Source organism: Calonectris borealis, chromosome 1, assembly GCF_964195595.1.
Source record: "Calonectris borealis chromosome 1, bCalBor7.hap1.2, whole genome shotgun sequence".
In the NCBI taxonomy this organism is placed as follows: Eukaryota; Metazoa; Chordata; class Aves; order Procellariiformes; family Procellariidae; genus Calonectris; species Calonectris borealis.
The window spans coordinates 68,477,069-68,492,452 of record NC_134312.1 but is presented as its reverse complement, the minus strand read 5'-3'; the positions used below and the strand labels follow the sequence as shown (position 1 = coordinate 68,492,452).

Below are 15,384 nucleotides of genomic sequence, written 5' to 3'. Positions count from 1 at the left end.
TGTCTTTTTTGTACTGGGCAGCCCAAAGCTGGATACAGTATTCTACATATGGTTTAACAAGTGCCAAGCTGAAGGAGATAATGACTTCACTGCCAGGGCGCACCCCTGGCTCATGTTCAACCTGCTGTCCATCAGGCCCCCCCAATCCTTTTCTGCAGAGCTGCTCCCTAACCAACCAGACCCCAGCCTCTATCTTTCTAAGGTGCTCTTTCTTCCCATTCATCCTTGCTGAATCTCATAAGCCTTCTGCCTGCTCATTTCTGCAGACTAGGTCTCTCTGAATGGCAGCTTTGCCCTTGAGCCTATCAACTGGTCCCCCTAGTTTGGTGTCATCTCCTATCTGAATGGAAGTGGACCATGACACCTCCATCCAGGTCATTGATAAAGATTTCAAACAGCACTCAGCTTGTTACAAGCAATTGGGTAGTGATTAACCCATTAATCACTACACTCTGAGCCTGATCATGCAACCAGCTTTTTACCCATCTGGCTGTCCAACCACTTAGAGCATAGCATTCTAACTAGAATGACAAGAATATTGTGGGAGGCAGTGATGAAAGCCTTGCTAAAGACAAGGTAAATGATATCCACTGCTCCTTCCTCACCCACAAATACAGACATTCTATCACAGAAAGCAATGAGGTCAGGCATGATTTATCCTTGATGAATTCATGCTGACTGTTCCCAATCATCATCTTGTCATTGACATGCACAGAAATGTGTTCCAAAAGGATTCACCCCACAACATTTCTGGGGACTGAAGCAAGGCGTACCAGCCTGTAATTTCACGGCTTGTCCTTTGGCCTGTTTTGAAGATTGTGTAACATTTGCCTTTTGAGTTGTTTTGAGACCTCTTCCCAATTTCTGTTGTCTTTTAAAGATGATAGAAATAAGCTTTCCAGTGGCATCATCAGCAACCTCAGCAACTTCAGATTCATCCTGTGGTCTTGTATGGATCAACTTCTTTCAAGTAATCCCTGACTCAACACTCATTCAATTCACCACTGGTAGTTCTTCTCCTTGAACCCTGCCTCTGATCGCAGAGGCCTGAGAGATCTTCTTGAGTACCTGAGCAGATTGGCATAGCACAGAAAGATGCAAAATTTTGTTCAGATGTGTCATCTCTCTATTTGCATACTTGGGAGAATGTAGAAAGCCAAATGGGAAGGCTGAAGAAATTGAGTAATCTGTCTAGGGCGTCAACACTAGTCTACATTTCACATTAAATGTTCTTGAAGAAAGCCCTCAGTTCCACAAGCAGGAGTTGAGAAAAAACTCCTTTATTCCTTTCCTTAATACTTGCCCAAGAATGGGAATCTTCAGAAACTGAAGCATATTTTTAGTGAGTTTATAAAATTGAAAGAAAATTCAATCCTCATTTACTACTTTTGTCCAAACTCTGTTCTGGAAATAGACATTTTGAGCAGGAAATAAAAGATTCATGAGTCAGCATAAGCAAGATTGATTTCATTCTAGAGTTCATTACAAAGCATGTTTTACAGTAATAAATATTTTTACAGTTCTAAGGTTATATCTTTTAATCTTATTTCCCTCAGCACTGCTGTTTAAGGAACAAAGTCATGTGAAAATTAGCCTTTTTGTTAAGTCACTCTTTAACCAGAACAGTTCCCTGACACTCAGTTCACCTGAAGAATTCACTCAACTCACTAAAACTAATACCAGCAAAAGGGGACAACAATGACAAGTTATGTAAGATTGATAGTGGAAATACAGCATTTTTAAAACAAATCCCATCCAAGAACTATATTAAAAATATGTGCAAAGTTCAAGACTTCCTAATATTTGGGTGGACTTATACTGAATTGATTTTACTTTATTCTCTGTATGCTGAATATGTGCTCACATTATTACAATACCAACTGTGCCTCATTTGGTGCAGAGACTGAAGGGTACTAAACAGATGTGAAAAAAACCCATAGTGATAGTAATTACTGATACTGCCCAACGGATCTGGAATTTTATTACAGAAATTAAAGATGCATCAAGAATGAGCAGAAAACTGAGATTAGTGGAAAAATACAGCTAAAACAGCAGCTATATGTTTTCTCCAGTGAGTTTGTGTCAGGTGTTGATTGTCAAATTGGTTAAACATTTCTCTACAATTTATGATGTCCACAGTCTTCTGTTGTTAACCTGACTGTTGGCCATTCAGAAGAAGCATAAATCACTTGCAACTATGAAGTCAACGTAAACTGTGCTTTGAACATGAGGCATTATAAGAACTCCATGAAAAACAGGGCCCTTCTTGATTCCATGTTAGCCATTTAAATGAATAGCTTGGATACATATGTGTGTGCGCCTTAAGGCATAACCTGTTGCACGAAACTGAACTTGCACAATTTAAATTATTCCAAAATCAAAAGTGACATGAGAACAATTATGCTACTCATTTCCCAACAGCCAGCCCAATGCCGAAGGGGGAAAAGAAAGGAACTATGCTTAAGGAAGAGGAAACCAGCCCAAAAGATCACAAATTAAGAGGTAAAAGACTTTGGGAAGAAAAAACATCCATTTCAGCTACCAACTTAAGTATTTATATGTACTGTTAATAATTATCAATCATTTACTTCTAATAACAATACATCTCTAATGCCTTATACTTCATGTTTTACATAAGTTCCTATTCTCTTGATTTAATGTTGTACTGTTTAATAGCACCTTTTAATGATGAAAAAACTGATGTGATAGACAAAAGTTCTGAAAACAACTGAGATGATAATTCAGAACGTGTTAAAAAAGGTTAAATGGGAAGAAGTTTCCTACTGGAAACTGAATCTGTTTATGGCATTAATAGCAGTTTTGTAACTTGATGAAGTACTAACACAGTGTCACTCATTACTTGTAATTCAGGTTTATGTCGTACTGTACAAGGGATGCAAAGTATCACTTATACCTGGCAGAACCTCCACCAATTACTTTAGGATTAATAGAGACCATAAGCCACCAAATTCATGTTCTGCCTTTTTAATTATGAAATACCTCACTAGTTACTCTACTGTGTGCAAATCTGTCGCCCAATTCAGTCAAGAAAGTGACTTCTATAGATTAAAGGTGGGCTCTTTATCAGGTCTCCAACTGCTCCAAAAATGTGAAGATTTATAAGAAACAGTTCATATGGTAAGAAGTTTTGCAAGTTAATCACCGATTCTATTTGCAATATACATAAATATGAATACAAAAGCAGAAACCACTGATTTTCATAGCTTAAAAGAAAAACAAAAGAAGCCTAACTGAATGGAAGATTAGTGGCAGAAATATTGTCCATCCAATAAGAATAAAAAAAAAAAATTAAGAAAAATATAGTATATTCCCTCTTAAAATGAAAAAGCAGTGAACATACAGAAATATTGAGTAAAGTGACCCATTTTAATGGAAAAAAATATTACTTCTGCATTTTTTGTAGTAAAGTCTGCTATTCATGAAGTCCTAATTGAACAGATTTGAAGTCCAGAAAATGAAAGTGCTCAGCAGCAAAATCTCATCTCATTGTATCAGTTATATATAAGCCTATATGTTATATTGACCCTTCTTGTTATTGGTGCACTACTAAAAATTAGTACCTTCACTCACAGACAGTTAAAAAAATTGACAGACTTGCTTAATTACAGAGAAATACATGTCAACTGTGCAGGATAGCTGAAGCTCAACACCCTTCAAGAAGAGGAGGCAAAAATAAAAGATGTCTTGCTTCAAGCCTAACCTTAAGCGTACTATAGAGCTCTTATGAATACATGTCTGAAGAGCTCACAGCACTTAATATAACCAATTAGTTTTTGAAGTAGGGGGTGATTTTGCTTTCTAATGGTTAGCACAGAGGACAAAATTTTCCAATATCTCAAACCACTAACTGCATGATTTTGAATAATCACATTATCTCTAACCCAATTTACTGGTTTGGAAACATTTTACAATATGCATTCATTGGTGGAAATAACATGTACCTTCCTGAGTGTTGAAATGTTTAATTCATCAGTATTTAAACTCCTTCAGAGGCTCAAGCATTAGAAGCTGTACCAACATGACTACATCCCCAACAGCCTTTTATTTTGCAGCAGCAGCGCTGTTTGGAAGATCCTCAGATAGTTCCTACTTGTCATGTATTAGTTGGTTTCACAAAACAGTTTTGGTGTGTGTGAACTAGATAGGAATCAGAGGAAACTAAAACAGAAGCTCTGCTCCAGGCGCACACCAAACACACCCCAATCCCTAATGAAGAAATAAAGTAGTGAACAGGAGTATCACTCCTTCTGACAGCATAAAACCACATGTGCAGGGGAATGTTTGGTTCAATAGACCAGCATAAATCTAGTCAAGAGTTAAACAGCCAAATTATATACAGCATATATGAAGGCAGTCCCAACATCAACTACTGTCTACCTATAATCAGGTCTTACTGCACCAAATAACCTGCTAACAAGTTCAACCTGTGAAGTATAGATCTACTTTTTCCAGGTCAGTCTTCAAAGACTGTCTAGCGTTCAGCAGTTCACAAAGAAACATTAACTGTATTAAGTATAAAAGAAAGTGAATTAATGATTTTTTCCACAAGTTCCCAGTCTTTCAGATTAAAGAAGTCTGACACGAAACACTATAATCACTTAATTAACAAAAAAGTGACGCTAAATATGAATGAATGACAATTCTCACACAGTTAAAAAAAGAGACAGACCTCAGACCTCTTAAAGGCATACAGATTTGAGCTGGTTCAGCCAAATGGAAAGGAGAGGAATAATTTCTGAATAAGTACACACTGAATTGATTCAGCTTTGAGAAAACACAGCATGCAGTTTTAGAAGGCTAGTCTTGAATGCATTCCCAGCCTTAGGAAAAAAAAAAGTAAAAGCTTTTCCTGGATAGAAATGATAACTTGGAACCTTCTTTAAATGGCAAACATTGGATTTTGAATCTTATTTCTAAGAGGATGGAGGAGAGAGAACATAACGGCCATACGACCATCAAATTTGTTCAATTATTATATGTTAAGTCCAATTTTAAAGTCAAATTATAAACATATTTAGTTAATTAAAACAAAAAAGCTCAAAAAAAGTAAGACAGGTTTTGTAAAAGTAATTAGAAGGCATACTATTTCCACCTAAAATGGCTAATAAAGGATTAATTGTGGAACTACTAGTAGGATCTCACTAGCATGTTACACAACTGCAAAAGCTGAGGCCTCTGGTATTACAAATCATAACCCGAACACACACAGTAGTACCCACACTTACTTCAGCTGTTTGGTGAAGTATGTGCATGGAGCTTCTCGTGAATCACGGCCAAAGCATACTTATTAAAACTTTTCTTACTGTCAAAACCATCTGCTAGTTCAAACCAAAACAAATTCAGTGTTAAGTAAAGTTTGGATGAGCTCATTTTATTACAAGGTCTTTTTTGGGGTTCCCCTGCCAATAAACTGCTGGAGATAACTCCATTCTTTTGAACCTCCCAGACACAGTGAAGTGATCAGAAGGTCCAAACGCCCTCTACAAAGAGGATCACAAAATGGTTGAGTTTTTCATTCTTCTTCACCCGTAAAAAATGCTGTTGACTGCACATATATAGCACACTATTTACTTTCTCATATGAAAGTATACCTATGCTTCCTTAGACAGGTCCCTCCTTTGAGTAACTAGGCTCACAGATCTATTAAAATGGTTACACATTAACAGACTCACAACCATATGGCCAAACCTGACCCATCGGATACTGGCTGAAGGAGAACGCCTTAAAAATTGTCCTCCAAATCAAAGCTTCCATAGACAGAATAATTTGATTTTACTCAACTGATCTACAGGCTGATGAAGGCTGGGAAATTCCTCTACCCTCAAAAAAAGCAAATCTATGGTTGTAGGCCTTTTGTACAATTACACTGCTTACACCGTTAATCTCCAGTGCAGGGCACAGCATTTCCTAACAACCTAATTACAAGCCTTTACTACGCTTGTTCTTTCTGCCCATTTCCTTTTCCTAGGATTATTCTGGGATTCACCGTTTCACCTATTAGCACTAATCCTCAGCCTAAAGCTTTTTTCGTCTTCTCCATGGATGTACTACTCTCATCCAGCAAAGAAATATTGAAATCTCTTGCCATAGAAGCCAAAACCACTTTCAGGAACTTCATATATACCTTTTTAGTTGATTCAAAATCTAGACCAATAATTAAGTCTTACTGTGAACTGAGGGATCTCTTTTGGATCAGATAAACAACTATGTCCCATAAGACTTCCATGAAACAAATTCTAACCTAAAAAGAGATAGGAGCAAATCTTATCCTACACACTCCTTCACTCTTTTTAAGTCCACAATACAACTAAGACCACCTTTTTCTTATGTGGAAGAGAAAAACCTCACAGTTGCTTTCCATTTGTGTGCATGAGACGCACCTTCCAGTTTCTGAAAAGCAGAAAAAGTAATTTCATTTTGTAGCACGCTGGCAAGAAAGTGTTGAGCATAGACACAGTATAGAAACCTTCAATCATCATATCTAGCTCCACTGAAAGGATCTAGCCTAGGTTGTAGAAGTATGACCACTCTTAAAGACAACGTCCTTCTCATCAATCTACTGCTTCTTTAGATCAGATCCAAGGCATGAATTGACTATGGAGGATTAGCATCTTCTACAATAAAGCTTTACTTTCCAAGCAGGTTGGTGTTTCTTAGCTGTGTTGCTTTTGACATTTCTAACATTTTTAGCAAGAGTTTAAGAGTTTTGGTATGATGCCCTGAATCCTTTGGCAAATCAGATGTTTAGTATTAAATGTTTCCATCTCTCAAAAGAGAGGTAGCCATAAGAATAAGGTTCATGGATGCCTACACATGTGAGATCAGATGCTGGAATAGCTGCATGGGTATCTTGCCTCTCTAATGAGGAGAGCTCTAGTTATCTCAAATTACTTTTGTTGCTTCACGGTTTGTTTCTGTTCATCTGAGAACTGATATCCACTTATAATGTGGAAAGTCTAATCAATTATACCCATGGTTTTAAAAAAAAAAAAAAAGAGCTTTGTTTTCTCATACCAAGACAGGAGGTCTGCTATAGGACACACCACTATCTTCAGCGTCAGGACTTCTTCCTCATCCAAATAACTCAAGTCTACCAATAGGTTAAGCCTGAGATGAGCATTCTTGCACTCACAGGTCCTCAAAGACAACATGCTACAACAAAACATATGTTCAGAAAGCTTTTCCCTCCCCTCAGTCAAAAATCAGTATTTGTCATCTGGGACATGATTCCACTAAAAACCAGACTATTACTCAGACAATTTCATGACTCCTGTAAGGGAAAAAGGTATGTAAGCCTCATCACACTGCATTAAAAAAGGTAGGATTTGCATACATTTTTTTTTGATGCCAGGAGCAATCAACTACTATGGAAGAACCAGATCCTGTACAAAGTACCTGAAGAAAAAAGATTTTCATCTCTGAATGGCGGTAGTTCATGTGCTGACTTGTTTTAATCTCAGAAAAAAGTTGACAAAAAGGATCAGAAGAAATGCATGACCCCATATTCTTCTGAATCCACATCAACATATAATTAGAAGACCATCTGTTCTCAAAATTTAACAGCCCAAGGTAGCTGGTACCTGATCATCTGACAAGAAGGATCAAAAATCCATAAACTTAACGTCAAGCATACTTTCTCATGTAGAAGGCCTGCATCTGTGAAACACTTAGACAGCAAAAGAGTATTTAGTGAAGTGCCTACTCCTTGATAGCGCTGCTTATAAGAATATGATGATGATGATGTAGCATGTATTGGTCAGGAAAAAATGCAACCATTCTTAGCTTTGATACAGATACCAGTGAGGTTTAGTTATCTTCAGACTACCATTTATTACTTGCTTGTTTTTCCAAACCTAGGCTGTCTCCCTGTTTCTCTCCCCAGCCCACTGGAGCAGGGATAGGATATGAAGGGGGAGGAAAAGAAGGGAAGAAGCAGGAAAGGGTACGACTGTAGAAACAGAAATACATAGCAACACACTACAGAACCTGAAAACAATGCAGATATCATACAACAATAGGTATTAACAAAGCACCTTTCAAAAAAGTAGAATTTATTCTCCACTTCTCTACTATATTTGCAAAGCATTGAAAAAGATCTTTTTATTGGACAGCTGATCTCCATCCCTTTCTCCCTCCCTCAATAAAAAGTGTATTTTCATTATGTTATGCATGAAAACCCATCACCCCATGACCTGGTCTATATTTTGTGTGCTTGCAATGAACTGCTCGAGATTGTTAGGAAACTATATACTGCCTTTAAATTCCTTTTGATGTTGTGGAGTCAAATTCTGGAAGAATCTAACTGCTTCCAAACAATTGCTCACCCTTGTTGGCTTACAGTATTTATTTTCCAAAATAGTGACAACAATCACTAGATTTCAAAAGCAATCCATACAGGAACTGCAGGCAGCAGAGCAACGAGGACTAAATCATTTTTCTCTCTGTTTCAAGGGGATCCTGGACCAGCAGCCCTTACCCAGGGAAAAGCAAAAGCAGCCCACTGTGCACACACTTGAGTCATTTAAATAACAATAGGAAAAATTAGTACATAAATAAATTAAAAGAAAAAATAAAAGCTTGTATACAGATGAATAAACACTTTAAATGCAACAGCTGTCAAAATCTTAGGTTTACCGATGATAGAACATTACTTAGCATTCCAGTTTACAAACGAAGTTGCTAAAATTAAACTGAAGAAGCCAGTCACATGGTATTTATTCCTGTAACGATTATACATAAGTTTAACTCCTCCGATTTCTAATGCAATGATCACGAGAAGCACTCTTAATGGTGTTCTATGCCAGTATTTTGTCATCTGATCATGCTCATTTCAATGAGCACACATGCAATAAAATGACAATTTTATGCTTTTGGAGGTTTGGGGTTTGGTTTTTTGTTTGGTTTTGTTGGGGTTTTTGTGTGTGGTTGGTTTTTTGCTCTTTGTTGCTTTTGGATTTTTGGTTGTTTTTTTTTGTGGGGTTTTTTGGGTTTGTTTGGTTTTTTTTAAAGAATCCAGTCTCTTCCTAGGGTGAATCCATAAGAAGACTTTTTTAATGTAGGTCAACTGACAAAAATTCAAATTATCATAAGAGCTCTTCAAATACTGATCTATATGTTGATAATGAACCCTTCCATGAATTCTTCCTTTTCTTTATGGTTTAAATATAAATACTGACTCTGCAACTGCAAAACACGATGTATATTGGTATGCCCCAAATTCTCCCAATCAGTACAAAAGGTTTTGGTGTTTAGTCCAAGGTTATTTAAAAAAAAAAAAGTATAGCTCCATTAGGATAAATAAAGGAAAACAGACTATTTAGTATTCTTTGGAAGCAAAAGTGACTGTACAAAACACAATACAACAACAGGGCATGATTGAGTTACAAAGCATTTCAAGAGTAAAAAGAACAATCACTAAATCAAGGGGTTTTTTGGTGATTTAGTATGATCTCTAAATTAGAATGGAGCTTTACAAAAACTGATCATTGCCACCTGCTTCTCAAGGCTTCTAATATAACAAAAAAACCCAAACCATTTGTGCTTCGCAGTCCAAGGTACTACGACTGCAAGCACCAAGCAAGTCACCTAGATATAACAACTGGTATCAACACAGAAGGAAACTAAATACGCTTTGTCCTTGTATTTTTTTCCGCTACAAAAGGTGACTCTGGTCTTTCCGAGAGGACCCAATATAAATCTCCAAATACTATATAAAAATATACTTATAGAGACCTTGTGGGTTATGAAACTAAGTTTTGCTGAAAAGACTTTCTTTTCAAGGTCTGGCAATTGTTACCTTCAGAGAAAAAATGGAGATACAATTATGATCCCCTACATTTAACAGATGCAGCCATTTTTCCCTCTGTTCATCAGATTATGCCAAAAATTATACAGAGAAACTACAAAGCATTATCGATGCAGGAAAAGAAAATAGTGTAATCCCAAATAGCCAAGCTTACCTGCTGAGAAGCTGTGGCAATCTGGTTTCTGTCAAGGAGCTTAAATCACCACAAATCACTATTACCAAAAATACTGATATTTTGTTGTGTTCACTAAACACCAGTGTATATACAAAATGAATTCAAAGGTGTTGTACACTGGAATATCTAGAACACTACCAAATTTCTTCTCTTTTTCCCCTCCTGCCAGCTGAGGCTAAAGCGGCATTTCACAATGTTTCTTTCTTCAATTACTAATTCAGATAGCTGGCATGACTGCTCTTGGTAACTTATGCAATACAATATTCACTTTCGCACTACAGAAATGTCTCCTCTAAATTCTTTTGGTCTCTAGCTCTTATCTCAGAATATATATATATATATATATTTATCCTAAATACAGAAAGTTTCTCTGTCTTACTAATGTCTTAAGCGTTATACAGACTGTTAACAGGACCTTAAATACCTACTTTGCAGAACAAAAATTATTCTTTCCAACTAACAGTTTAGTCATGGTGGACCACTCTGCTGTATCATCTTCAAGTCTATGAGGTCTTCTAATATCACCAAATTGAAAATAGTTAAGAAAAGCCCTATTTCAGTTTTTTGGAGGCATACAGGAAGACTGGCATACATATTACTAGTACAACTTCAATCCTTGTTCCACGAACAGGCAGTTCCATCAAAAGTGCTCCTCTCCTTTCTACTTAAATCAATAACACATAGAGGAAGAAAGACACACGAGAATATTAGATTTGGTATTAGAAAGCTATATCATCAGTACAAGACCTCTGCTAAAATGAACTATAATGTAGGAGTACCTCTGTTATTGCCATCGTCTATCATTGTTCAACTGTTACACTGAGTGAACATAGGAAGTTTGATCGGTTCCAAACTGGAGCCTTACACAGTTTCAAGCTACCTAGTTCACACTTTAGAAATTAAGAACACTTAAGGGAAAAAGTTATTAACTCAAACATCAGAATTACAATAATGCCAAAACAGACAATGGCTTCTAGAGAAATACAGTAACACAGACAAGATTTTTCAGGAATATACATACTGAATGGTGGAATAATACACTGCAACCCTAGTTAGGAGTGTAATGTCTGAACAGTCTCAATACATAGCAGACAAAGAATTGTAACGGAAAGAGTCCGCTATAAGGGGGACCAGAATTTAAAGTAATCCCTTCCCTAGCTTAACATCAAAAAGCACAGTTAAACTATTAAGTTCAACAGTACCACTGACATCACCCACTTTATTACAAGCTGCTTTTAAGTTGGTCGTACTCCCCTTGTATGTTTAACGGATCGAATAGGGACCAGCCACTCAGCCTACAGTACAGCTCAAAGCAACTCAAGGTATTAGATTCTACCTCAATAGGAAACATGGGAGAGAAAGGAGCATTGGGGAAGCTAGATAAGCACAAAAAGTCTAATTTTATTTCCTTATAGAATTGCAAAAAGACAGAACACAGAAGACCCATCTCTTGGGCAATTACATGACAATTTTTGAAGTCACTACAAAGGGCTGCAACTTCATAAATGCCTCAGATATCAAGCACTCTTGAGGAGCTAGTTTTGAGTTATTCTAAAAGAGAATTAAGTTACAATTTCATGCTGTACTGGGGAAAGACAGAGGGAACCTTAAAGCCAGCAGCATTCTAGAGAGCCAACTCTACCATTGAAAGAATTATTTAAGTGTAATTGTGGGATACAGATAATGCCTTTAAGCAACGACTATGGAACCGCATATTGCACAATTAAACATTCACAATGGGAGAAAGTCTAGCTTTCTATCAACTAATAACCAACTCAGGAATGGTACTAGTATTAGAATGACACAGTACTAAGACAAATCAGTATAATTTTTTTATACAATTAAAAAAAACCCAAAAAATTAAATCAATGGAGAAATGAGAATTAATCTGATTTTCAGAGGAAGAATGTACTCATTAGCAGCTCAGCCAGTCTCACAACAGCAGCACCCAAGGCATTTAAGGGGCTAACACACGGACAACTACATTTTAAAAAGTGAGATGCTTATTCCATGGTACTATGAAATGGAGAGTACTTCTGACTGTGAGGATGCAATTACAGAAGTCTGGAGAACACAGATGAAATGCTGGAGTACACCCATCACACTTCTCCATCACAATAAAGTAGAATGTTCTTCAAGCGCTTACCCCAAGCAAGGTGAAATTCCTTTCAGAAATATTTTCTTGATTAAACTCTCTCGCTCAGACATCCAAGGCCTCTAATCACAAAAAGACTACAGAAATACATCGAAGTAAAAAGATGTTTTCAGCAGTACCACATTATTTCAGCTGAAACATAAATCAGATCTTAAATGTAGATCAGTCAAACGTGGGAAATTTCAATGCAGGGCGTTAGACATCAAATTTGCATTGCACTACTTATTTTAAGGGACAATTACCTTGTTATAAGCAAGTTTCAACTGAAAGGAATTTCTTTGTTCTTGAGTTCCACATAGTACACCATGGTCCAGTCTTCAGAGAAATTATTTCTATCAAAGTGCAAAAAATACTCACTGTCTTTCCTTTCCTCTTCTAGCTTCTGATGAAGAGGTTTCCAGGGAAACTTTAAACCACACACACTAAAAAAAAATATTTTTCAATTCAGAAAAATACAGTTCCTACTGAGGAGAGTGATACCACGCCAAAAACAAGCTCCTGCTTATTGGCTCCATCAGTTCCTCCTTGGATATGCATGTGTTTGTTAACCTTTGAGAAATCATTTGCACTCTCCTTTTGGCTTCTTGCAAAGTATAATGGGTTAACTAATCCACATTGCACTGAAAACTATTGTATTTTTCCAAGAACCTATGTTAACTAAAGGAACACTTTCCACGTTAATTTTGCGCTCTTCAAAATGAGATGACAATGACATTCCCCATTTATGAAAAGAAAGGATTTTCTGGCTCTTCAAGATCAGTAACAAAGGATGAAAGCAAAGTTCAGCATATGCTACACTCCACAGCTGTAGTATTTGCTCAGAGTAGCTGATGAATACTGTTGTGCCGCACCACAACTGGTGAAAACACCACAACTGAGCAAGACTAAAGCACTCTCAACCCAAGTGAGAGCTATATAGGTGCATGCACATGACATTCTCAGTATTATATCGAAGATATCCCTGCTACCTATTGCTCTAAGAAGACAACCAAACAAAAAGAGATGTGACTGCCTCAGGATAGGTAGCATGCTCTTTAATCTCCCTATTCATCCTCTGATCTTTAGTGAATCCAGAAAATTTCTTGGAAATCAGTAATCAACAATACATCAATAATTGTGATTTATTTGCACATGTTCCCAAGAAATGGGAAAGAAAACCCAAAGACACCAGTGCATTTTTCACAGGAGGCTGAAGTAGCAATCAACCAGAGCTCACATTTTCACTTATTTTTAACAACTTCCAAAACTGAGAGGCAATTCAATCATTCAAAGTTGAGGTGAAAAGAACAGCAGTAAAAAATATGATCAGGGACAATCAAGTGTGTGTAGAGGAATAGAACCAAGATCACAGCAAAGAGATTGAGATGACTATCAGATAATGGCATGAGTCTGCCAGCATCTTGGCCCCATGAGTCAATTTTTAACAATGCATTTGGCCTTAGCTAAACTTAATATAAAGCACAAGTCCTGCCATGCAAGAAGTCTTTATTAAAAAGTGATGTGCTGAAATACTCGTATTGAGGTTTAAAACACTAGTTCCTGCAATTATACTGGAACTCATCTTATGGGGAGGCTGGAGGGGTAATGAAGACATTTTTCTGATCCCCCAACAGATCAGAGAAATCCCTTGTTCAGTGTCTAAACAGAGAAGTCTGTTTAATTACAGTAAATCCTATTAAACTGATCTTCCTTATAAAGAGCTGAAGTGACCAACTCCAGAAGGCTATAGAAGACATAATGAATTCAGAGTTTAATTAGGACACACTGTTAGCTAACTATAATCTATTAATTAGCATTCTTAGTTTTTACAGCTCATTGCAATAATACCCTTTTACTTTTAAATTGCACCCTTTCTTTTTTTGGACCAAAGTTACACAATTCTACCAGTGTGGTAATAATTATAGTGATTGCCTAGAGAACAGCGGCCTGGAAATATCTGTAAATGTTTAATTAGGGGATAAAGGAAAGACAAGGAAAAAAAAAAACCTCAGATAGAGGAATCACTGTTCTCCAGCCTATACATATTTAGTAACTGCTTAATCCATTCTATACCATACATTCATTGCATTTTTCTTGCAAGATTTCCACAGCATCCTCAAATGTCAAAACTCATTTCAGAAAAAAATGTTACTATATTCCAAGACATTCTCTTCAGTATGAAAACAGAACTCAAAAATGGAAAGAATTTGAGAATTAAAATACTTACCTGCAGCTGAAATACAAAGAGCATCAGAAAGTTGAGTGAATGGTATTCCATGTTTTCATTATACTGGTACTGTACCACTGTAACTAGAATTTTCACTGGATTACTCCTTCTAAGGAAATCCTACTTTTGTAATAAAAATTATTTAAATTCAAGTTTTCTTCACTCCAGGAAGACATACGAAAATGAATACGAAATGTTGCACACATTAACAAATCCAATGTTGTGATACTTACCATTCGGTAACAATACAGGTATAAAACCACATGACAAGTTCATTAAATTATTTCATACTAACTCAGGAAAATCAACTTACTTTCTTCAACTCAGTTCTTTAAAAAGTGAAAAGAAAATCTCAGACAGCTTCAGTGTAGCAGACTATCACTAACCAAAAGGAATCTACTATTTAAGACAGGTCACCTGAAAGTAGAGTATAACATGTCTAGTACATGTCAAGTACTACCAGCATTATTTTTTTCCTCCAGCAGTTTTCCTATCCCCTCCATCTTCTGAAGCAAATCTTAAAAAAAGTGCTGCCTAAAATGGCAAGTATACCTTAAAAGCTTCAAGTACATGATCACGCTTGAATTATGGAAACTATTTCATTAAACTTTCTTGGATATTTAAAAAATTCAATAGGGAAAGTAATTCTGTCATGGTGAAAGCTGACTTACATTTCAGGAAACTTTTGGAGTTGGACGCTGGGCCTGTTTTCCATAAGAGTTGTGAGGTTTCTTACTGGAGAGTCCAGAAAGATGCCTAACCCACATTTGGCCAGAAACAACTGAACAGGAGGACACTAATTCAAAGACAAGTAGGTACTTCAGGATTAAGCTAGCAAGAAGGTATAGGTGGGAAAATTTTAAAAAAGCTTTTAATAAGTAGAGCTGACTACAAAGACACCTCAATTTTAATCAACCTCTCAGTTTTATTCTAATTTCGGAATGCTTTTAAGAGAGACAACAGAAAAGAACGAGACGCCCAAGATTCTCTGTTCTTCTGCCTATTCTCCAACTAGCCAGACC

General features: G+C 36.7%; 1 protein-coding gene across 6 annotated transcripts in view; it reads right to left on the bottom strand.

Moving 5' to 3' along the window:
• Positions 1 to 15,384, bottom strand: part of ERC1 (ELKS/RAB6-interacting/CAST family member 1) — a 296,218-nt gene that overhangs the window by 268,335 nt on the left and 12,499 nt on the right. The gene's annotated exons all lie outside the window — the stretch shown is intronic.